The sequence below is a fragment of the Macrobrachium nipponense genome, chromosome 6, assembly GCF_015104395.2.
Source record: "Macrobrachium nipponense isolate FS-2020 chromosome 6, ASM1510439v2, whole genome shotgun sequence".
NCBI lineage: Eukaryota > Metazoa > Arthropoda > Malacostraca > Decapoda > Palaemonidae > Macrobrachium > Macrobrachium nipponense.
In genome coordinates this window covers 115,573,710-115,596,734 of record NC_061108.1, presented here as the reverse complement: position 1 = coordinate 115,596,734, position 23,025 = coordinate 115,573,710, and the positions used below count along the sequence as shown (strand labels likewise).

Genomic DNA, 23,025 nt, shown 5'->3' with positions numbered 1-23,025 from the left:
CGCGTATGCCAATCCAACAATCCAAAATCAATACCAAAAGACAATCAGATACTTAAATGCAAGCCAAATCCAAAAATCCTGAGCGGAGGTCTGTAAACAGTAGTTTTACCGACGGCGACAGAAAAAAATATGAATAGAAAATGGGAATGGTTCCTGAATCTGCCTCCCAGCGGCGGGAATGGGTACTACCACCTGGCCGCCCACTGCGTGTGCCGCGAGTTTTGAAATTCTGTCGGACTTCAGAAAATACAGCTATATATATATCTGTCAGGTAAGTGGCATGAACAAAATATCTCTTCGAACCTTCTGGGAAGTAGTTTAGAGCCCTCATCGTATTCCAAAGACTCTGTCAGCAAACGTTTAAACCTTATCTTCTTTTGTAGATAACAACGTAAATACATTGCCTGGACAACGAATCCTTTATCTGAAAGCGTTGATCCAGGAATAAAAGGTTATAGTTCTTTTGCCAAACATACCACGCTGGCAGGAACCCATTGCAGAGTCTTTCTAGAATTTGATTCCAGATTCCAAGCCCAAAATCTCACTCGTCCTTTTGGTCGATTAGTACCAAGAGAAACATTGATGAGGAGCAGTTCCATCTTGTCAGAACACGGAATCTGAGGCCCAAATAGGATCCCATTGTAACTATAAGATCTCCAAGTCTTGTCGTATAGAGGTATTGTGTAAGATCCCGAGATCTTAATGCTCTGCTATCTCCAATTCCCTTTATAGAGACAGAGTATAGCCTTTTACTGCGTTCTTTGATAGCAGATATATACAAAGGTAATTCTTCCCTCTGAAAGGGAAGAAAAATGACAATTTGTCCAAAATTGCATTTTTCCTAACTATACAAACCTGAGGTCCTTTTACAATAGGAAGGTACTAGCGGCAGCTGGATAGGTCGTAAGCTTTCGAACAAGGGGTTCGGTAGTTAACTGCTTGTCCGACAGGCGCGCGCGCGCGACTGGGAGGTAAACAAATCACTTTTGCTTTTGGCCCAAGCAAAAACTGCAGAGTGAGGGGTGGCATGAGGTGGGGCTATGTGTAAAAGGACCTCAGGTTTGTATAGTTAGGAAAAATGCAATTTTGGACAAATTGTCATTTGTTCCGACACGGCATTACAAACCTTCGGTCCTTTTTGACAATAGGAGGAAGACTCACTTCTTGGTGGGTGGAATCTGAGTCTTTTGTGAACAGACTGGTGTTCGCCCAACCTTGGAAGCCTCCCTGGTCGTAAGAGCGAGGGAGGGATCCAAGCCTCTGTCCGATTGATCGGGGTGTGCACCGCAGGATCAATGGTCAGACCTCTGGACCGAGTACTGAGAGAGAGGCAAGCGTATCTCTTCGTACCAGCAATGTAAGAACTTGTTCCTGTACAGGAGCAAATATAAAGTCATGGATTTGACTCCTGTAGGCATCCACTTCCCCCCCCTTGTAGGAGGAAGTGGTGGATATTCTGCTCCAATCCCTAGTGAAAGGGATAGGATGGGGCTCTGTCATATAGCTCACCTGCATCTCGTCCTCATCCAGCGTAGTGACGACCGTGGCCCTCTGCCCATAGGTAGAGGAGGAGGAAAAGACGGGAAGAGGGAGCCAGTCACTCACTCATTCCACATCCATCCACACAGTCACACCAGGACTCGATGCTGTTTCAGCCTGCGAGGGTCTGGGTTTGCTACACAACTTGTTGAGCAGCCACCACGGGTCCCAAGGAAAAGGTATCCAAGGACCTGTGGGCAATATCCCGAAGGTAGAAGGCCGTAAAGGTAGTCTGGTTAGACCAGACCCCTGCCTTCAGTACCTGCGCCACGGAGAAGTTCTTACGAAACGCCAACGAGGGGCCAATACTTCTGACTTCGTGAGTTCTCGGACGGGACGTACGGATGTCGTCACTACCATCAGCCTCATATGCCCTCCTGATGACCTCACGCAGTCGGAATGAAAGAGTGTTCTTGGATACTCCTTTCTTAGTTACCCCGTTGCTAACGAAGAGGCGTCGATACTCAGGCCTGAGGTATCGAGTTCTCTTCAGATAGCGTCGTAGCGCCCTCCCAGGACAAAGTAGCATCTCATCCGCATCATTATCGGTGAAGTCCATTAGGGAGGGAATCGTGAAACGACTCGAACCTGTCGTCAGGGATCGACGGTTTCTGAGTCTTCGCAACGAAGTTCGGGACGAAATCGAGCGTCACCGATCCCCATCCCCTGGAATGTCGTACATCATGGGAAAGACCATGAAGTTCCCGTACTCTCTTCGCCGATGCCAGGGCCAGCAAGAAGAGTGGTCAGATCCCACGCAGGGAGCCTGAGTTCCCTGGGTGGGCAAGACCTTTCGAAGCTCCTCATGAGCAAGGAGATCTCGAACGAGTTCGAGATGTCCAATCCCCTCAGTTTCAGGACGAGCGCCCCAGGCGGTCTGTATCCTTTGACTGTGGAGACTGAGAGGAGCTTCTTCTCGGCGAAGAAAAAACGAGGAAATCCGCTACCTGTGAAGAGTGGCTCTGAGAGGAGATAGACCCCGTCTACGACACCAACCACAGAAGACGGCCGACTTCCCCTGTACACAGCTGCAGAGGATGACGGACGTTTCCAGCCATCTCTGTTGCTGCGCTACGAGAAAAAGTCTCTCGTTCGCAAGAGATGGTGGATAACAGCCAGCCGTGAAGCGTAGGGACTGGACTGCTCGGTGGTACCGCTCGACGTGTGGCTGGGCGAGAAGGTTGTGCCAAGGGGGAATCTCTCTCGGTTCTCCTGCGAGAAGAGCCAGCAGGTCCGGATACCAAATGGCCTGTGGCCATTTGGGAGCCACCAGGATCATCCTGAGATTCGGTGTCCAGTGCTCGACTGATCACCTTGCGAATCAGGCTGAACGGGGGAAAGGCATAGGCGAAGAGGTTGTCCCACGGGTGTTGAAGAGCGGTGGGGGAGGGGGTGCGTTTGGCGTTGGGTGGGGTGTTGGTGGTGTCCTCTGCAGCTACCCATGGGTCCGGCACGGCCGAGGAAGAAACACCTGGAGCTTCCTGTTGTGCCGGTTGGGCGAACAGAGCCCACGGACTGGTTGCCCCCATAGGTCGAAGGAGGCACCTTTCCACCAACGTTCCTGGGTGTAGAGGACCATTCGGTCCCTAATCACCTTATCCTGACGGCTGAGCGTGTCTGCTACTACCTTCCTCTTCTCTGGAATGTAGCGTGCCGACAGCTCTATTGAGTGTGCCTGGGCCCACTCGTGGCACCTGCCGAGTCAACTGGTACAACGGGAGAGACACTAGGCCCCCCTGTCTGTTGACGTAGGCCACTACCGTGGTGTTTGTCCGCACATCAACGCCACTGAGTGTCTCACCAAGCGGTACTGGAACTCTTGGAGAGCGAGGAAACGCTACCTTGAGTTCCAGTACATTGATGTGAAGGTGCTTGTCGTTTCTCGTCCCACACTCCTGAAGTCAGCAACTCCTCCAGGTGTGTGCCCCATCCCTCGGTCGATGCGTCTGAGAACAGCTGCATGTCCGGGGGGGGAATGCGCAGAGGCACTCCTCTTAAGAGGTTCTGTCGTCCAGCCACCAGGCTAGATCTGCCTTATTTCCGGGTGTTCAGTGACACTGGAAAGCTTGGGGCGGGGGATCCGTTCGCCTGCGACCAACTCTCCTTTAGCCTCCACTGAAGAGACGCGGTGAAGACGGCCCGTGAGGGACTAACTTCTCGAGTGACGACAGGTGTCCGATCACGACTTGCCACCGCTGAGCTACCTGCTCCTGTCGAGACAGGAACTGGTTGGCTGCCTCCCTGAATCTGCTGATCCGCGAGTCTTGCGGGGAAGACTCGCCTGCTACCGTGTCGATCAGCATACCCAGGTACTTCATCATCCTCGCTTGGGCTCGAGATCGGACTTTTCGAAGTTCACAACGATCCCCAGATCGCGACAGAACTCGAGCAGTCGATCCCTGTCCTGTATCAACTGCGAGCGGGAGCTCGCCAGGACTAACCAATCGTCGAGATACCTCGTCAGACGTATCCCGTGCGAATCGGCCCAAGCAGTGGCACTAGAGTGAAAACACTCGCGTGGAACACCTGTGGGGCGGTTGAGAGACCGAAGCAAAGTGCCCCTGAAAATGGTACACCGTCCCGTCGAGGATGAAGCGGAGGTACTTTCTGGAGGACTGATGAATGGGTATTGGAAATACGTATCCTTCAAGTCCACCGAAAGCATGAAATCGTTCTCCCTGATGGAGTCGAGCACTGAGCGTGCCGTCTCCATCGTGAACCGGGTCTGGCGAACAACCCGGTTCAGGGGAGAGAGATCTATCACCGGGCGCCAGCCTCCCGTAGACTTTTCCACCAGGAAGAGTCGACTGTAAAAGCCCGGTGACTGATCCGTGACGATTTCTACAGCTCTCTTGCTCAGCATGGTCTTGATCTCCTGTCTCAGTGCTACGTCCTTCGATGACCCTGGAACGTACGACTGCTGTTGGACCGGGTTGGAGGTGGGGGGTGGCCGAGATTCGAAGGGTAATAGATATCCGTCCCGAAGGACATCTACAATCCAGGTCCTCGGTGCCGTAGCGCTGCCAAGTTGTCCCAATGGTCTGGCCCAGGCACCCCCCAACCCTTACTTCCGGCAGCAGGTAAGGGGGAACGCCGTCCCTAGCGTTTCCCCCCTTTCTTCGACTTCTTCCCAGAGCCTCCACGGGAGGAGGAGGGCTGGGAGGAGGGCTGGTTACGGCTCCCCTTGTTAGAAGTCGAAGAAGACAGAGTCTTTCTCCGGGGCTTCGACGCAGCTACCGTCTTGGCCACCGAGGAAGCGCTAGCCGAGCTCTTAGAGTTGGCCGCAGTCCGAGGCTGCCCAGAAGCCTTCGAGACTGCCTGGTGTACCAGACGGTCACTGTCGTCAGTGCGCCGTCTGTCTACCGCAGCGTCCACCATCTCTCCTGGAAAGAGAGACGTGGAACTCCGTAAAGGTCCGTTGCGAAGTCCCAACGCCGCTTCACGCCCGGCCGCCCTGGAAACCCGATTAAGGACGGCGTCCCTTCGTCGGAGAACCAGGTTGGCCCACAGGTTCACCGTCTGGTGGGCAAGGAAGGAGATGGCTCTTCCTCCAGACTGGCAAAGTCTCCTAAAGGCCGAGTCATCTTCAGGAGAAATTCACCCGGAGTTGGCTGCGACCTTAGATACTGTGAGGGACCACAGATCTAGCAGGAGACGCCTGAAAGCTGCCATGGCGGTAGATTCCAGGCCGAGTGCCTCTCGCTGCGAGAACCATAGGTTCTCGGACAGGAGCTGCTGCAGAGACACACCTGTTTGGGCGGCATCGGGTCTTCAGATGGCACGTAAAACCGCCGCTGTCGCAGCAGAGGAGGTGGAAGCAGCTTGCTCGACCTGCTAGCCTTGAGCGAACCGTCTTGTCCGGAAACAAGCGATTCAACCTGGTCCAGCACTGAGTCGGCAAGCTCGGAACGCGGCAAACCCACCGTCGGTCTGGTTCCCTCTTCGGGCCCCAGAACGACTCGAGCCGAGACGTGGGCTCGGATGGTGGGAGCGGCGATCCTTCCCCGAGGTCGTTGTGCTGACGAATCAGCGCAATAACCTCGGCAAAGTTCCTCTGGATCTCAGGAGTGACTGCGTCCTGCGGAGTCGGACCATCCAGTCCCTCAAACAGGAGCATCTCCCGAGAGCCTCCTCCCTCAAGGGGAGGAACAGCGACAGACCCCTCTCGGTCTCCTCCAACCACTTGTGTACGACCTGGCTGGTGGTCCGAGAAACCGTGCCTGGTACGTACGACGACGTGGTGGGATCCTGAGGGGCGCACCCCTCACGATCATTAGCAGACCTGACGCTCCCTCCTCGCTCGCTGGCAGAACCAGCGGGCTTGGAAGACTGCAGGCGATCGTCAACCCGCGGTGGCGATCGAGCTGCAGACCTAGTCGAGCCGACTCGCTGTGGAGAACGGCTGGACCGAGAACAGCGGCCCCGGTCTCGTGTGTCAGAAGAGCTGGTGCCGGTCGCCGTACCCGATCGCTCTCTGTGCGAGTGACGGTCAGGCGACCGGCGAGCTCTACTGTCACGGTGAGACCGGTGCGTGTCCTCACGGCGCGTCAGTTCGCTGGTACCAGCCGTGGCTGGTGCCGGCGAACGGGGGGACCTCTTCCCAGCCTCAGCCCGTGGCCGGTCATGGACCGTCACGTCCGCCCGGGTAGCCAGCTGCTCGCCGCGAGAGCGAGAGCTGGTCTGGTGAGAGTCGCGTGAGCGGCTGTCACCAGTCTTCCGCTCCGTGCCGTGAACCTGACGCTGAGCGGACTCAGAGGTCTGGTTCCTGGCTGCACGGTCACTGTTAGGCGACCGTACACTCGATACCTCTCGCGAACGAGAGGCCGAGACGGATCCTGCTGCCGTGGCCGAACCACTACCAGCAGGTGAGGAAGTGCCGGTGTTAGCCGGCACTCCTCTGGTCCCCGTAGTCTTCTTCCTCGCGGAAGAAGAGACGGGTCCTGCCCCCGAAGGAGCAGGGTGACCAGCGGAAGAACCCCCCGTCTCACCAGAGCGAGACGGGCCCTTAGAAGTTCCCGAAGGAGACTTCTTAGGGGGGGGGAGACGACCTTCTTCTTCTTCTTCGGCGGGGAGCCTTAGACGAAGAAGGGGAAGAGGCGGCAGACGACGACAACGACGAAGAAGACGATGAAGACGACGACGACACCTTCCTCCTCTTCTTCTTCTTCTTCGTCAACCTCCTCAGGACCGACGTCAGATCTGACATCCAGAGCGGAGCCGGGGCTGCTGTTGCCGAAGAACAGGGCCCGACGCACCTGTCCGAACAGATCAGCCATCGGGAGCAGCGGGGGCCAGGAACAGGAACAACGTCAGCAGGTGCAGGCATCACAGGAACAGCAGTAGAGACGGCAGGAGCAGGTACAGTAACGGCATCAGTGGTCATCAACGTCACGTCCGTGAACGGCGGCTGGGCAGGTACGGCAGGCTGTGCAGGCTGTCCAGTTGGACGGACCAGCGGAACAGACATCCTTGGTACTGGTGGGAGGTCCAGGGGCGAGCTCTTCGGGCACACGAAGTCCGGTCGCGGCAGCACGGCAAACCCAGTTGGCGGCATCACACTCCCCCGTGGTACGGCGACTGGCCCCTGCACCGATGTGGTAGGTATTACAGCGACCGCGTGCGGGGTGTACACCAGGTGAGGAGGTGAAGCGTAGCCAGGTGTTGTAAGGGTCGTGGTGGTGGTCGTAACCGTCGCATGGGTGACCGCCACGGAGCCAGCGAGATGATAGAGCAGCCCCTGGACACTCGGCACGCCCTGCAGCCCCAACGATGCCCACACCTGTCCGAGGTCGTCCTGCGCGGCAACCGCACCTGAGGGAAGCAAAAGTCGGGTGATTAGCAGGATCCTCTACCCGCTCGCTGCGAAGACGAACGGATAGAGGACCCAGAGTACAACTCGACGTCAGGGTATCTAGCGCCCTCCTCCACTCTCGACAAGTCAGGTGAGGAGAAGGACCTAGAAACCCCCCCGAAGGGGGGGGGGGGAAGGCGCCAAACGTGGAAGCTGAGCGGCGGCAGGAAAGAAGACGAAGTGTCCGTAACCAAAGGAGGGGTCGCGGGAGAGCTTTCCGACGACTCCTTTGCAGGCCTTCGCTTCTTCCTGCCCTCATACAAAGTCCACTGCGCCTCCGACCAATTATTAACACACTTCACAGGGCTCGGCTCGGGTGCATTCGCGCCCACCCCCGACCACCGGAGCGCACAAAATATGTGGGTCAATTTCCAGGGAATGAGCGGAACTTTCCGCATTTACGCCCTTCGGTACCCGGGCATAGTCTCCGTGGGGTAGCGAGGCGAGGAGATTCCATGATTGACCAATAAATCACAATTAAATGAATAAAGAGAAATGATTGTACTTACAATGATTCTGTCATACACAAACACAACCATATACTCAAGGAAAGCAAACGACGAGAAGCGGGCAGAGAGCGTCGAACACACACGTCTACTCGCTGTGAGGCCGAAAGCAAAAGTGGTTGGTTTACCTCCCAGTCGCGCGCGCGCGCCTGTCGGACAAGCAGTTAACTACCGAACCCCTTGTTCGAAAGCTTACGACCTATCCAGCTGCCGCTAGTACCTTCCTATTGTAAAAGGACCGAAGGTTTGTATGCCGTGTCGGAACAAAACCGCTATGTGGTTCACAGAGGTATCGGAAGAGGACAGTTTCCTCATTCCCTCAAGCACGATCTGCAGTAATTATATATCTTATCCATGACTACTGTCATTTACCTTGAAACACCCTCTCATTCATGTCCACTTCTGGTCAGGTCTGCACGCAGACAGACTCAGAGTGGAGAGGTTGTAAGGTCATTTAAAATAGATGCTGAAAGAATATTCAGACTGTCTTGGAAAAGACTTCCAAAACCTGCTGTGAGAAGAACGTGACCTCTGCGAATCCAACCTCTCTAAGTCTAAAATGAGGCATAATATATATCCTCTCTTTCTTTGACGCCCTTTGTCTTACATTCTGTAAAGAGTTTATCTTTTAGGGGAAAAAGACTAAATTTTATTCCCCTTTCTATAACATAAAGATGGCGTATATTGCTACCTCTCTCTTATAATTCTTTTCTTCCTGTCCTCGTGCCTGGGCAACGAGAGAATGGAAAAATTCTATCATCGTTATTCTGCAAAACAAAATATTATTATCCTATTCTCCTACTAACTGATCCAGGATCGAGGAGAATCATTCAAGATTCCTATCCTAGGACATCAGGCCGTAATGTACAGTTCAGATACTTGAAAGAGCCTCTCTCCCAATACTGAGAGCTCCTACGAGTCTTTCCAGTACCAAAAACATTACAAGGTCTCCCTTGTTATATGTTTACATAGGAGTAGGATAATATACCATCCTGTTAATAACAATGAAAGAGGAGAAAGAGGAGCTGCATGGTTCAAGGGACTAGCCGAAACGTGCAATAAAAAAGGGGTTGCCAAGGTCTTTCTAAAACCTGCCCCCAGATTAACTTATGAGTCCGATATATTTTCTATCACTTGTCTCATAAGGTTGAGGAAAGCGAGAGACCTCTAAAGATATCAGTTCTCTTCACCATGTAAAGGTCTATAAAGCAGAAGAACCCACTTATCCTGACACGTAGCCTACTACGTTCGCCTGTGCGATATCTAGAATAATTGTCAGTAGAGGGTTGATCTGGCAAAAAGAGTTTCTCCCAAAACAACTCCTCTTGCCAGGAAAGAAGTCGCTCACGCGACCACTATATTACCTGACATGAGAAGTCTGTTCTTGTTAGAGACTTCCGCAATTTCAGTTAATCCTGACAAGGGCCACGGCCGCCTGTGCGACAACTTGTGTCCCTGTCAGGAAAAAACTGATCTTGTGTCAGTTCTCAAAGAGGAAACTCTTGGAAAGTCTATCTCCAAATACTGAGAAATTGGAGATCCTGATGTCTTGCGCCTGGCTGGCGCGAAGCGCCTGGCTGACGCCTCGCGCCTGGCTGGCGCCTCGCGCCTGGTTAGCGCCTATCGCCTGGTTAAAGCCTGGCGCTCGCGCCTGGCTGGCGCCTTGCGCCTAGTTGGCGCCTATCGCCTGGTTAAAGCCTGGCTGGAGCCTTTATGGCCTATTACTTGCAACCTTGGTCAGGAAATCTCGATATCAAAATTAGAAGAGGTGCTGTAAGAATCCTATAATTCTACAGTACTTCCATAGTTGGATGTTTCTTCTCAATTTTCCTCTAATACGAGTATATCGGAAGGGGAATTATTCTTTCCTCGGTTAATTCTTCCGTATCCCCCCCCCTTTTTCCTGAACGAGAAGGACCACTCCAGTGCGAGGGACTGAGTAACTTCCCAGCTCTATGTAGGAAAGCATAATTTGCTCTAAGGTATATCTATTAACTAATTATTTTCTAGTTAGAGCCAGGCGTCTGGCTGGCGCTTATGATTCCTTATGGCATGGTTTGAGGAAAAGGAAGCAGTCTACCGGAAGACTGTTCGTCTTCTTCTTGCTAAGAGATCTATGAAGAAGACTTCTCGCAGGTTCTCACAACTCTTTGCAATAAATGTTAGACATACTTTAACAGTTATTATCGTCGATCGAGGTTCTCACGGACTCGCAAATTCTTGCATTGCTTTTATTTAATAACTCGCTCAAACGAGAAATATTTTGGATGGTGCTCTAGGCTTATTGCACCAAGCTGGCGCAATTTGCGCCAGGGTGGCGCAACTTGCGCCAGGCTGGCGCAACCTGCGCAAGGGTGGCGCATCTGCGCCAGGCTGGCGCCTCCTACTAATTATCTTTATGTTATGTGCCAGAACATCTGTGTCTTTATGGTACCCGACATCCTTTCATATGTTAATTCCGTTCTTATTATGAAAAAGTTTTATATACGTAGTATAATCCATTCAGGGAAACCATTTCCCACTAAAAGAATGTTTCCCATCCGACTCATACAACTTCTGCGCAATATCCGATTCTAAATACGGTTGTGTCCTTTCTCGAAAGACTTAACCATACCGTAGTTTTGAAGTGAATCTCTATTACATCTCTCTTCTCACTAAGTATGTATTCTAATAAGCCATGCTTTCGTAAGTATGAGTGCATTAAATAATATCATGTTCTGCTGCATTAGAATCCTTTAATCATGTTACCTACGGTAAACAGCATTGAAAGGTTGTAATATCCTTCTTATTGAAAGATTCCTAACAAAAGGCAGACAATATGACAATTTGTCGAAAATTGCATTTTTCCTAACTATACAAACCTGAGGTCCTTTAACAATAGGAAGGTAACTAGCGGCAGCTGGGACGGTCGTAAGCTTCGAACAAGGGGAGAACGGTAGTTAACTGCTTGTCCGATCGTGCGCGCGCCGCGCGCCCGGGCGGTGAAGAATCACTTTTGCTTTAGGCCCATGCAAAAAGTTGCAGAGTGAGGGGTGGTATGAGGTGGGACTATATGTGAAAGGGACCTCAGGTTGTATAGTTAGGAAAAATGCAATTTTCGACAAATTGTCATTTGTTCCGATACGTAATACAAACCCTCGGTCCTTTAACAATAGGAAGACTCACTTCTTGGTGGGTGGAATCTGAGTCTTTTTGGTGAACAGACTGGTGTTCGTCCAACCTTGGAATGCCTCCCTGGTCGTAAGAGCAAGGGAGGGATCCAAACCTCTGTCCGATTGATCGGGGTGTGCACCGCAGGATCAATGGTCAGACCTCTGAGCCAAGTACTAAGAGAGAGGCAAGCGTATCTCTTCGTACCAGCATTGCAAGAACTTGTTCCTGTACAGGAGCCAACATAAAGTTATGGGTTTGTCTCAAGTAGGCATCCACTCCTTCCCCCTTGTTGGAGGGAGTGGAGGATATTTGCTTCTATCCCTAACTAAAGGGATAGATTGGGCTCGGTTGAGTAGCTTACCTGCATCGGATTCCTTTCCAGCATGGTGACGACCGTGACCCTCTGCCCACAGGTAGAGAGAGAGAAAGATGGAGAAGAGAAGCCAGTCGCACTCTCATTCAACCATTCATTCCTACAGTCACACCAGGAATCGATGCTGTTCTGCCTGCTCGGGTGCTGGGTAAGCTTACACAACGTGTTGAGTAGCCACCACAGGTCCCAAGGAAAAAGTATCCAAGGACTTGTGGGCAATATCCCGAAGGTAGAAGGACGTGAAGGTAGTCTGGTTGGCCCAGACACCTGCCTTCAGGACCTGCGCCACGGAGAAGTTCTTGCGGAACGCCAAAGAGGGTCCAATACCTCTGACTTCGTGGGCTCTCGGTCGGAGCGTACGGATGTCATCACTACCATCAGGCCTAGTTACGCTCTCCTGATCACCTCACGCAGCCAGAAAGAAAGCGTGTTCTTGGATACTTCTTTCTTGGTAACCCCAGTGCTAACGAAGAGGCGTCGACACTCAGGCCTGAGGTGTCGAGTTTTCTTCAGATAGCGCCGTCTAGCGCCCTCACAGGACAAAGCAGCATCTCATCCGTATCGTTGTCGGTGAAATCCATTAGGGAGGGGATTGTGAAAGACTCGAACCTGTCGTCAGGGATCGACGGATTCTGAGTCTTAGCTACGAAATTCGGGACGAAATCGAGCGGTCACAGATCCCCAGCCCCTGGAATGTTTAACATTGAAGGACAGACCATGAAGTTCCCCTACTCTCTTCGCCGATGCCAGGGCCAGCAAGAAGAGGGTCTTGAGGGTCAGATCCCTGTCTGACGACTCTCGGAGTGGCTCGAATGGTCTTCCAGTCAAACTCCTAAGGACGAGAGTCACATCCCACTCAGGGGGCCTGAGCTCCCTGGGTGGGCAAGACCTTTCGAAGCTCCTCATTAGCAAGGAGATCTCGAACGAGTTCGAGATGTCCAGTCCCCTCAGTTTTAGGACGAGTGCCAGTGCAGCTCTATATCCTTTAACTGTGGGTACTGAGAGGAGCTTCTCTCGGCGAAGAAACACGAGGAAATCCGCTACCTGCTGAAGAGTGCTCTGAGAGGAGATAGACCCCGTCTACGACACCAACCACAGAAGACGGCCCACTTCCCCTGGTACACAGCTGCAGAGGACTGTCTGACGTGTCCAGCCATCTCTGTTACTGCGCTGCGGAGAAAAGCCTCTCGTTCGCAAGAGATGGTGGATAACAGCCAGCCGTGAAGTTGTAGGGACTGGACTGCTCGGTGGTACCGCTCTACGTGTGGCTGGGCTAGAAGGTTGTGCCAGTGGGGCATCTCTCTCGGTTCTTCTGCAAGAAGAGCCAGCAGGTCCGGATACCAAACGGCTTGAGGTAGTTTTGGGAGCCACCAGGATCATCCTGAGATTGGGAGTGACCAGCGCTCGGCTGATCACTTTCCGAATCAGACAAAAGGGAGGAAAGGCGTAGACGAAGAGGTTGTCCCAGGGGTGTTGAAGAGCGTCCTCTGCAGCTGCCCATGGGTCCGGCACGGCTGAGCAAAAAACTTGAAGTTTTTTTGTTGTGCCGGGTGGCGAACAGGTCTATGACCGGACGCCCCCACAGGTTGAAGAGCCTTTCCGCCACTTCTGGGTGTAGGGACCACTCGGTCCCTATTACCTGATCCCGACGGCTGAGCTTGTCCGCTACTACATTCCTCTTGCCTGGAATGTAGCGTGCTGACAGCTCTATCGAGTGAGCCGTGGCCCACTCGTGCACCTGCACAGTCAACTGGTGTAGCGGGAGAGACACTAGGCCCCCCTGCTTGTTGACGTATGCCACTACTGTGGTGTTGTCGCACATCAACACCACCGAGTGTCCCATCAAGCGGTCTTGGAACTCTTGGAGAGCGTAAAACGCCGCCTTGAGTTCCAGGACATTGATGTGAAGGTGCTTGTCGTGATGGTCCCACACACCTGCAGCCAGCAACTCCTCCAGGTGTGCGCAACCCCATCCCTCGGTCGATGCGTCTGAGAACAGCAGCATCTCCGGGGGGGGAGTGCGTAGGGGCACTCCTCTTAAAGAGGTTCCTTGTCGTCGAGCCACCAGGCTAGGTCCTGCCTCACCTTCTCCGTGATGGACACGGGGAAGTAAGGTGGATCCTTTACCTGTGACCAACTCTCCCTTAGTCTCCACTGGAGAGACCACAGGTGAAGACGTCCGTGAGGAACTAACTTCTCGAGTGACGATAGGTGGCCGATCACGACTTGCCATTGCTGAGCTGCCTGTTCCTGCCGAGACAGGAACCGGCCGGCTGCCTCCCTCGAATTTGCTGATCCTCAAGTCTGCGGGGCGGACTTGAGCTGCTACCGTATCGATCAGCATACCCAGGTACTTCATCTTCTGCTTGGGTTCGAGATCGGACTTCTCGTAGTTTATCACGATCCCCAGATCGCGACAAAACTTTAGAAGTCGATCCCTGTCCTGCAGCAACTGCGAGCGGGAGCTCGCCAGGACCAGCCAATCGTCGAGATACCTCAGAAGACGTATCCCGTGCGAATGGGCCCAAGCAGACACCAGCGTGAACACTCTCGTGAACACCTGTGGGGCGGTTGAGAGACCGAAGCAAAGTGCCCTGAATTGGTACACCGTCCCGTCGAGATGAAGCGGAGGTACTTTCTGGAGGACTGATGGATGGGTATTTGAAAATACGCATCCTTCAGGTCCACCGAAAGCATGAAGTCGTTCTCCCTGATGGAGTCCAGCACGGAACGTGCCGTCTCCATCTTGAACCGAGTCTGGCGAACAAATCGGTTCAGGGGAGAGAGATCTATCACCGGGCGCCAGCCCCCCGATGCCTTTTCCACTAAGAAAAGGCGGCTGTAAAAGCCCGGTGACCGATCTACTACGACTTCTACAGCTCGTTTGGTCAGCATGGTCTTGATCTCCTGCCGAAGAGCGTCGTCCTTTGAGGATCCCAGCACATAAGTCTGAAGATGGACCGGGTTGGAGGTGAGGGGTGGTCGAGATTCGAAGGGTAGTAGATATCCCTCCCGAAGGACGTCTACTATCCAGGTCTCGGCACCGTAGCGCTGCCAAGTTGCCAATGGCTCGCTAGGCACCCCCCCACTTCCGGCAGCTGGTGAGGGGGAACGCCGTCCCTAGCGTTTTCCCACCTCGCTTCGACTTCTTCCCAGCGCCTCCTCGGGGAAAGGAGGGCTGGGAGGAGGGCTGGTTACGGCCTCCTTTACCAGAAGTTGAAGCAGGAAGAGTCTTTCCTCGGGGCTTCGATGGAGCAGCCGTCTTAGCAGCCGAGGAAGCGCTAGCTAAACTCTTAGGCTTAGCCGCAGTTGTACGAGGTTGCCCAGAAACCTTCGTAACTGCCTGGTGAACCAGACGGTCACTGTCATCAGTGCGCCGTCTTTCCACCGCAACGTCCACCATCTCTCTGGGAAAGAGAGCGGAGGAACTCTTCATTGGTCCGTTACGGAGTCCATTTACCGCCTCACGCCCGGCCCCCTTGGCTACTCGTGTAAGGACAGCGTCCCTACGACGGAGAACCAAGTTGGCCCACAGGTTTGCCGTCTGATGGGCGAGGTAGGAGATGGCCCTACCTCCAGACTGGCACAGTCTCCTGAAGTCGGGGTCTTCTTCGAGGGCAGCACCCCCGGAGTCGGCCGCGACCTTGGATACTGTGAGGGACCACAGATCCAACCAAGAGACTGCCTGGAAAGCCGCCATAGCGGTAGCTTCCAGGCCCAGTGCCTCCTGCTGCGAGAACCACAAGTTCTCCGACAGGAGCTGCTGCAGGGACACACCTGGAGTTAGCCTAGCTAGCTCCGGGTTAACCTGTTTGGGCGGTATTGGATCCACTGATGGCACGTAGAACTTCCGCTGTCGCTGCAGAGGAGGAGGAAGTAGCTTGGAAGACCGTCCTGACTTAAGTGAGTCCTCTCGTCCTGATAACGAAATTCTCCACCTGGTCAAGGACTGAGTCTGCAAGCTCTGATCGCGGCAGTCCCACCGTCATTTTGGGTTCCCTCTTCGGGCCCCAAAATGACTCGAGCCGGGACGTGGGCTCAGATGGTGGTAGCGGCGATCCTTCCCCCAGGTCGTTGTGCTGACGAATCAGCGCAATAACCTGGGCAAAGTTCCTCTGGATCTCGGGAGTCACAGCGTCCTGAGGAGTAGGACCGTCCAGTCCCTCCAACAGGAGCAGCTCTCGAGACCCTCCTCCTTCAGAAGGAGGAACAGCAACAGACCCCTGACGGTCGCCTCCAGCCACTTGCGCGTACGACCTGGCTGGTCCTAAGACCATGCCTGGTGCGTGCGGCATCGTGACGGGATCGTGAGCGGCGCACCTCTCACGATCACTCCTAGATACCTCGCTCTTCCCGGTGTAGCCCGAGGAAGTTGAAGGTATAGGAGAGACAGACCTGACGCTCCCCCCCCGCTCGCTGGCAGGACCAGCGTGCGTGGGGGGCTGCAGCCGATCACCAACCCGCGGTGGGGATCTATCTGCAGGCCTGGCCGTGCCGCTCACCAGTGGCGAGCGGCTCGACTGAGTACGTCGACCCCGATCCCGTGCGTCAGACGAGCTGCTGCTGGCCACCGTCTCCGTCCGGTCCCTGTGGGAGCGACGGTCAGGTGATCTGCAGAGTTCGCTTTCGCGGTGAGACCGGTGAGCGTCCTCACGGCACGTCAAACCGCTGGTACCAGCCGAAGCTGTGCCGTTGGTCGAGGGGACCTCTTCCCAGCCTCAACCCGTGGCCGGTCAGAGACCGTCACGTCAGCCCGAGGTACCGGCTGGTCGCTACGAGAGCGGCCGCTGGCCTGGCGAGAGTCACTTGCGCGATTCTCGACAGTCTTCTGCTCCGTGCCTCTGTCATGACGGTGAGCGAGCTCAGGCGTCTTGACTTTAGCTGCACGGTCGCCCGAAGGAGACCGTACACTCGGACCTTCTCGCGAACGAGAAGTCGAGCCGGTACCTGGCTTAGCAGCAGTGCTACCAAGACCAGGCGCGGATGTACCAGCAGTAGCCAGCACATCCTTGGTCCCCGTCTTCTTCTTCTTCTCAGAAGAAGAGACGGACCCTGTTCCCGAGGGAACAGGAGGACCAGCAGAAGCACCCCCCGTCACGCCAGAGCGAGACGGGCCCTTCGAAGGTCCCGCAGGAGCCTTCTTAGGGGGGGAGGAGGCAGCCTTCTTCTTCTTCGGCTTGGAAGCCTTAGAAGTCGAAGGGGGAGAGGCGGCAACAGACGACGAAGAAGACGATGAAGACGACGACGACACCTTCCTCTTCTTCTTCTTCTTCTTCGTCAGCTCTCTCAGGACGGACGTCAGGTCTTCCATCCACGGAAAAGTCGGGCCAATTGCCGAAGCAACACGCCCCGACTGATCCTGTCCGGAAGGACCTGAGACCGGTGCAGCACCTCCATGACGAGACGCGACGTGGGCAGGGGCAGGCACGGCAGGAGCGGCAGGGACATCAACAGCAGGACCAGCACCATCAGGACCAGCACCAGCAGGACCAGCACCAGCAGGACCAGCACCAGCAGGACCAGCACCAGCAGGACCAGCTCCAGCAGCAACATCGGCATGAGCGTCCCGCACTGCGCGCTTCGTAGGAGCGGCGCAAGCGGCTGGGCCAGCAACATTAGCTGCAGGTACGGCAGGTACGGCAGCATAGTCCGGCGTCACAGGCATCTCGATACAGCCAAACTCATCATGGGACGGGCGGCCGATCCAGGGGCGAACTTTTGACAGCGGAAAGTCGGGAGTCGGCAGCACATAATAAAATCCAGGTGGCGGCGGCACGCCCCTCTTAGGTACGGCAGCAATCGGTTTCTGGATTGATGCCGTGGGTGTCACCGACGCAATGTGTTGCGTATACACTACATGAGGAGGGGCGGCGTACGCTGGTGTGGACATTGTGTTTGTCGTTGTTGTGACTACACCATGAGTTACAACTGCCGACCCCGCCAGACGTTGAATCAAGCCCTGGATACTAGGGGCGCCCTGCAGTCCCAACGACGCCCACACCTGTCCAAGGTCGTCACTCACAGAAGGCACACCTGAGGGAGGAACAACAATTGAACATCCGGGTATCGGGCGCCCTCCTCCACACTCGACGGATCGAGTGAGGAGAAGGACTCCGAAACCCCCCCCGCAGGGGAAGGCGCAAATCGTGGGGGCTGAGCTGGAGGCAGGAAGGATGACGAGGTATCTGTCACCAAAGGAGTCGCTGGAGAGCTTTCCGACAACTCCTTGGTCGGTCTACGCCTCTTCCTACCCTCGTACAGCACCCACTGCGCCTCGGACCAATTCACTCACATTACAAGGTTCGGCTCGGGAGCATTCTCGCCCCCGACACCGATAACACAATTCATGTGGATCAATGTCTGGATAAGAGCGAAATCCGCCGCATTTACGCCCCTCCAGCCCGGGACACACTCTACGGGCAGCTGGTGGGCGCGGCGAAAGCTCTTCTTGATCCATAATTAAATTCACTTTCAATGAAAAATGAAAAAAGAGTACTTACAATTTCAATCAAGACCACAAACAAACCAGTCAGAAGAAATTGTAAACATCCAAAGCACACGACGAAAATAGCGGGCAGAGCGATGACGAACACGTCCTGTCACACCACGGCCGAAAGCAAAAGTGATTCTTCACCGCCCGGGCGCGCGGCGCGCGCACGATCGGACAAGCAGTTAACTACCGTTCTCCCCTTGTTCGAAGCTTACGACCGTCCCAGCTGCCGCTAGTTACCTTCCTATTGTTAAAGGACCGAGGGTTTGTATTACGTATCGGAACAAATTTTATTTATGATAGCTTCAGTATTCCCTCAATCCGAGGCTAAGACCACGATTGTAGGGAAGAGATACGGTTAGTTATCCCATTCCGCAAGAGAGAGAGAGCTGTGAACGACCTCTCACGACTGAGAACAAGATGGTACTGCGACTGCGTTGGTCTTCAAAGCGAAAGCAGTCTGGCCTTCCCTTTCCAGAGTTGCCAGTTACTCCATTAAATAAAGGAATCTTATAAATTATTATCGAACTTCAGGAAGTTTTTATATAAGCAGATTTTTTTTTTTTTTTAATTAAGCTAAACGAGACTTCGACAAAGTCTTAGAAACTAAATAGGTGTTGTCTAAACAATTCTTTTAAACCTATTCCTTCCTAGGAAAGTCCTAGAAGGGTACTGGTAATTCATGGAAACCTCTTCTAACACGAAGAAAAATGTTCTATCCTACTCTCAATCCACCAATAAAGATATGCTTCTCCGATCACTTCTCGAAGACACGATAGCATCATATAACTCATACCCTAGCGTAATAGAATCCTCTATAATACTGTTACATTAAGGTAAACCGTATTAATTTAGGAAATTTTGTAAGGATTTCACTTGACCATTATAGCATAAATTTCGGTATGTGTCTATGCCTTGCCATACCGTAGTCCTAAGGTGATTTGTCCTAAGCATGGTAGGAGCTAGAAGCTTAAAAGTCATACATATATGCTTTATCACTCAACGAGATCCATATAATTCATTCGATTGACAAACAATCTAAATCGTTCTCATCATAATAGATTTATATCTAAAAATGCACCGATGGGGAATTTTATGTTGAAATAACAATTTCATACCCCCATGGGATAGCGCTCTCGTCTAGTTGCGAAAAAAAAATGTTCGAACAATGACTTTATCACAAATTTTATCGAATGATCTCTAATATTAGAAGGCGCTAAATCGTCGCCTGATTCCGAAAGGTGGATCGATTAATGTCATTCTCATTTTGAATAATTCTACCAGAAGGCATTATACGAGGATCTTTGCCAATTTCATTCATTTGAAGTTCTTCTATCCATCGAGGAACCGTAGGCATAAAAAGGGAGAAACACTGTTTTAGGATGCCTTTCCAATGGCTATCCCTGGCAGTCTGGGACGCTCTACAGAACCTGGCCGAGGGACGCCTGACCGGTGGGGATTCTCTGAAACCTCCCTTACGGTTTTCGACATTCCTTCTCCTCTGGGCTTGTGAGCTTGGAAGAGGTCTAGACCTGAGAGCGAGACATAGCCGATCAGACGCACCCTCCATTGTAATGGGGGAACACTATATTCACTTCTTACGTTCTAAGAGTTCGCATTTGAACTATATCCAAAGTCTACAATTTGCAATATGATATTGTAGATTCTGCGGAGTAAGAAGGTGATGAGGATGCAACAACTACTAGTACTGTTACTACTATAATTGCTCGTTAACACAAGAGCTAATAAAGCTTCTAAAGGATAGTTACTTTTCTGACTTCCCCAACCAGGAAGAAAGATATACATTTCCTCAATCAAACTCTAACACTTATTTGTATTAATGAATAAATATAAGTAATTCCCTTTCATGAAAGTATACGTAATTCACTTTCGTGAAAGTGGATGAGTGTCTACCGAAAACTTCGGTAGTTACACGACACTAATCTTCTAAATTTTCGAAGTTAATTTTATCAAAAAATTCTAAAAGTTAACAAAAGCGTATGCCGAACCAAAGATCCATTACTTCCCTGTAAAAGTTAGCCCAGACGATCGATGGCGATGAAACACGAAAATCCATCAGGAGGAACTGCAAACGTTGTTTACATTCCAAGCGACAGAAAAAATATGAATTAGAAAACGGGTATGGTTCCTATTCCCGCCACCCAGCGGCGGGGGGGTAGATCACCTGACCTACCTGCCGCGTGTGCCGCGAAATTCGAATTTCTGTCGGACGACGGAGTAATAGCTATGTATATATCTGACAGGTAAGTTGAATGTATAAAAACATATTTCACGAAGAGCTCACATGCTTATTTTAGTTCGTATGGGGCTTTCATATATCACAATATGTTGACGAAACTTCAGTCTTTTAAATGGTATGCTTAGAGTTGCAATTGTATTCATGTTTCACCAATTAAATATCGAGTGAATAAGACCCGTCCACCGTGATGAGGGTTGGCCTGTCGTGATATTCTACCCTAGTAGTTGCTCTCCTATGAATATAACATTGGTACTGACAATCAAACAAGCAGTTGTTTGCTTATCTTTAGGTTTGTTCACCACTGACAACCAATCATGTTGTTACTACTTGTTTTCTTTGGCGGTTGTTCTCCACTAAATACCTTTTTAACAATACGGACCCCAGTTTTATCCTTTTGAAGAATAAAGGTCCCAGGTTCGTATGAGACCGCTATTCTTCAAAAGCTCCGAGGTAAGCTTCCATTTGGGGGTATTGTGAGAGCCTGATCCCGTCGTTTTGCAAACTAACCTTCGGCTGTACCTACCTAGCCTAGCTATCAGCTTAAAAATTATAAGAACCATAGCTAGCTATAGTAGTAGGCCTACTGTAGGTGCAAATTTTAACCGACCAGTGGTCTGGACCTTAGCGCCACTTGTCAAAATAGCTAGCCTAGTCCTCACGACACCTAACGGAATGTTTGCGATACCGTTGCATAAAACAGTTTACATTTTGGAGTTTATATTTCGAACATGTTAAATGACCTACATAAGATAAAGGTAGTACCGTACCTGGCTAGTAGCTAGCCTACACCAAGAAAAACTTGCCCCACCAAGCCTGAAAGCACTGTAGCCCTCTCAATAAACAAGTCCAGCGGGAATTACTCAAGTCAGCTGCAATACTGGAAAAACTAATGAATTTACTACGAAAAATTACAAACGCTTACCGTTAAAACAAGCCTAGAAATACGTACGTCCCTACATCCCATGCTAATTTGTCAAGTTGCACGGCCACAGCTGAGCCGACGACACACTTTGTTGACGTTCTGCGGCTCCGAGAGAGATTAGGAAACGTCCCCGAGGGATACCGCGAGTCCCGTTTCCTTTAGATAACTTTGCGCCGGCTTTGTGTAATATTCCTCAAGTAAACTATAATAGCATTAAAGTTATGTTCACATGTTTATTCTTACCATTTCAAGTCAATAACTGTAAAATTTGAGGGCATCTAACTTTGCTTGGGAAGGATGTCAAAGTTGTTTTATATTTTGACTAACTCATTCATCGTCATTAATGAAGACTGTTAAGACTTTTAGTTTTAGTGTTGTTCTTTAATAACTGACTCTCGTGGGAATGTAATGTTAACATATTAAACATAACAATACTTGAAAGACTAATAACAATAGTGGAAATGGAAGTGGACGCTTTGTTATTTAGAACTGGCAGCGCCTGCCTTGGTATGTCATGCAAACAGAAACTTTAGCAAAAGAAAAAAAAAATATACACAGGAAATTTGCCAACTGATTACTCAATTTAAAATATAAAAGCATACACAAGTTAAATTCTTTTCGTCAACACAAAATTACCAGAATTTCTCAAAATATGTCATGGGCAATTAAAGATAACTACTAAGCGATGAATTATATTATAGATGTCTTACTGTACAGACGTGACAGGCATGTGTATTACCGGATGACAAAAGCAAAAGTTCCGAAAAGCAAGAACGAGCGAAAGTTCGACAGAAATCATAAACAACATATAGAACAAATTTCACCTAAAAGCATACAAGTTACAGAAAATGGGTAGTGTTGTATGTCCTGAGGTTAATAAATTGATTATGACTAACAACATTCATTTGTTTGGTTGTATATAAAGCCCTCTACATGGATGACTCCCTCTCTCGCGGGGCCTTGTGCGTTTTCTAAATAAGTTGCTTCGTAGTATTTTAATAATTGTCTTTCGATGTTTTCTCATCAGTATAGCTCCTGCGGAATAGAAGTCTTGTTTTTTTTTTAATGCGTTTTCTTCTTGTATGATCTTCACTTCAGGCGGTATTTCGTTGTAGCCCAAGTGCATATGCAACAACAAAGAAATAACATTGCACCACCAGCAATTGTTGTGCAATTGTTATCATCTCAATCTGTGGTAGATGGTCTTTGTTCTGCAATCTGCAAAAAGCCCTACGAGACAAGCTGGATTACAAGGCTCGTTTGTTATAGTGTACAGTATGCAGCTTTAATTCTTGAATAAAATCTGCCAACTCTTCAAAAATTTACTAAATAATTTTGTACAGATCCATCAATGTCATCATAACCGCCTTAAATTCCCTTAATTATTAGCATAAATAGCAGTTTATTCAAACTGAAAATAAAAAATGATTTAAAGTATCCATCAGGCTCCACCTATAAAAAAAAAAAAAACTTTTTTCCATCTGTCTATCCGCCTGCGGTGTTTTTGTATGGTAACACTGCGTCCCGGGCTTTAGTTAGTTACGGTATGTGTAAGTTTTAGGTAAATAAAAGGATATCTGGGTGTACATTTGCAACTGAAAAGTGTTTTAATAATTTTCTGTATGCTAATCATACCGTTAATATTCGAAATAGGATATCATTATTGTTGAATGTAACTATCTAAAGCCCGGGACGCAGTGTTACCATACGGAAACACCACAGGCGGATGGACAAATGAAAAAAAAAAAAAACAGAGTATAGATATCAAGTTCCACCAATGAGCTTAAACTTATCACAGTCCAGTAAAAGGGTGACTTACCTTTACATTAATCGAAAATAAATATGGGATAATGATGATTTCCAACATTCCTGGCAGGCACTCTGATTTGCCCGGAATTCTCTCGCTTTGAAACAATGTTACCAGATCAAAC

General features: G+C 51.0%; 1 protein-coding gene across 4 annotated transcripts in view; it reads right to left on the bottom strand.

The window, feature by feature from the left end:
• LOC135216017 (GPI ethanolamine phosphate transferase 3-like) overlaps positions 1–21,278 on the bottom strand; it is a 133,951-nt gene extending 112,673 nt beyond the window's left edge. For 2 of the 4 annotated variants that reach the window (XR_010314785.1, XM_064250953.1), the window contains exon 1: positions 21,095–21,253. The gene's annotated coding sequence lies outside the window, so the exon portion shown is untranslated. Of the gene's footprint in view, positions 1–21,094 lie in introns of all 4 variants that reach the window. The other 2 variants (XM_064250954.1, XM_064250955.1) reach the window with 2 other exon arrangements.
• Positions 21,279–23,025: the final 1,747 nt, after the last annotated feature.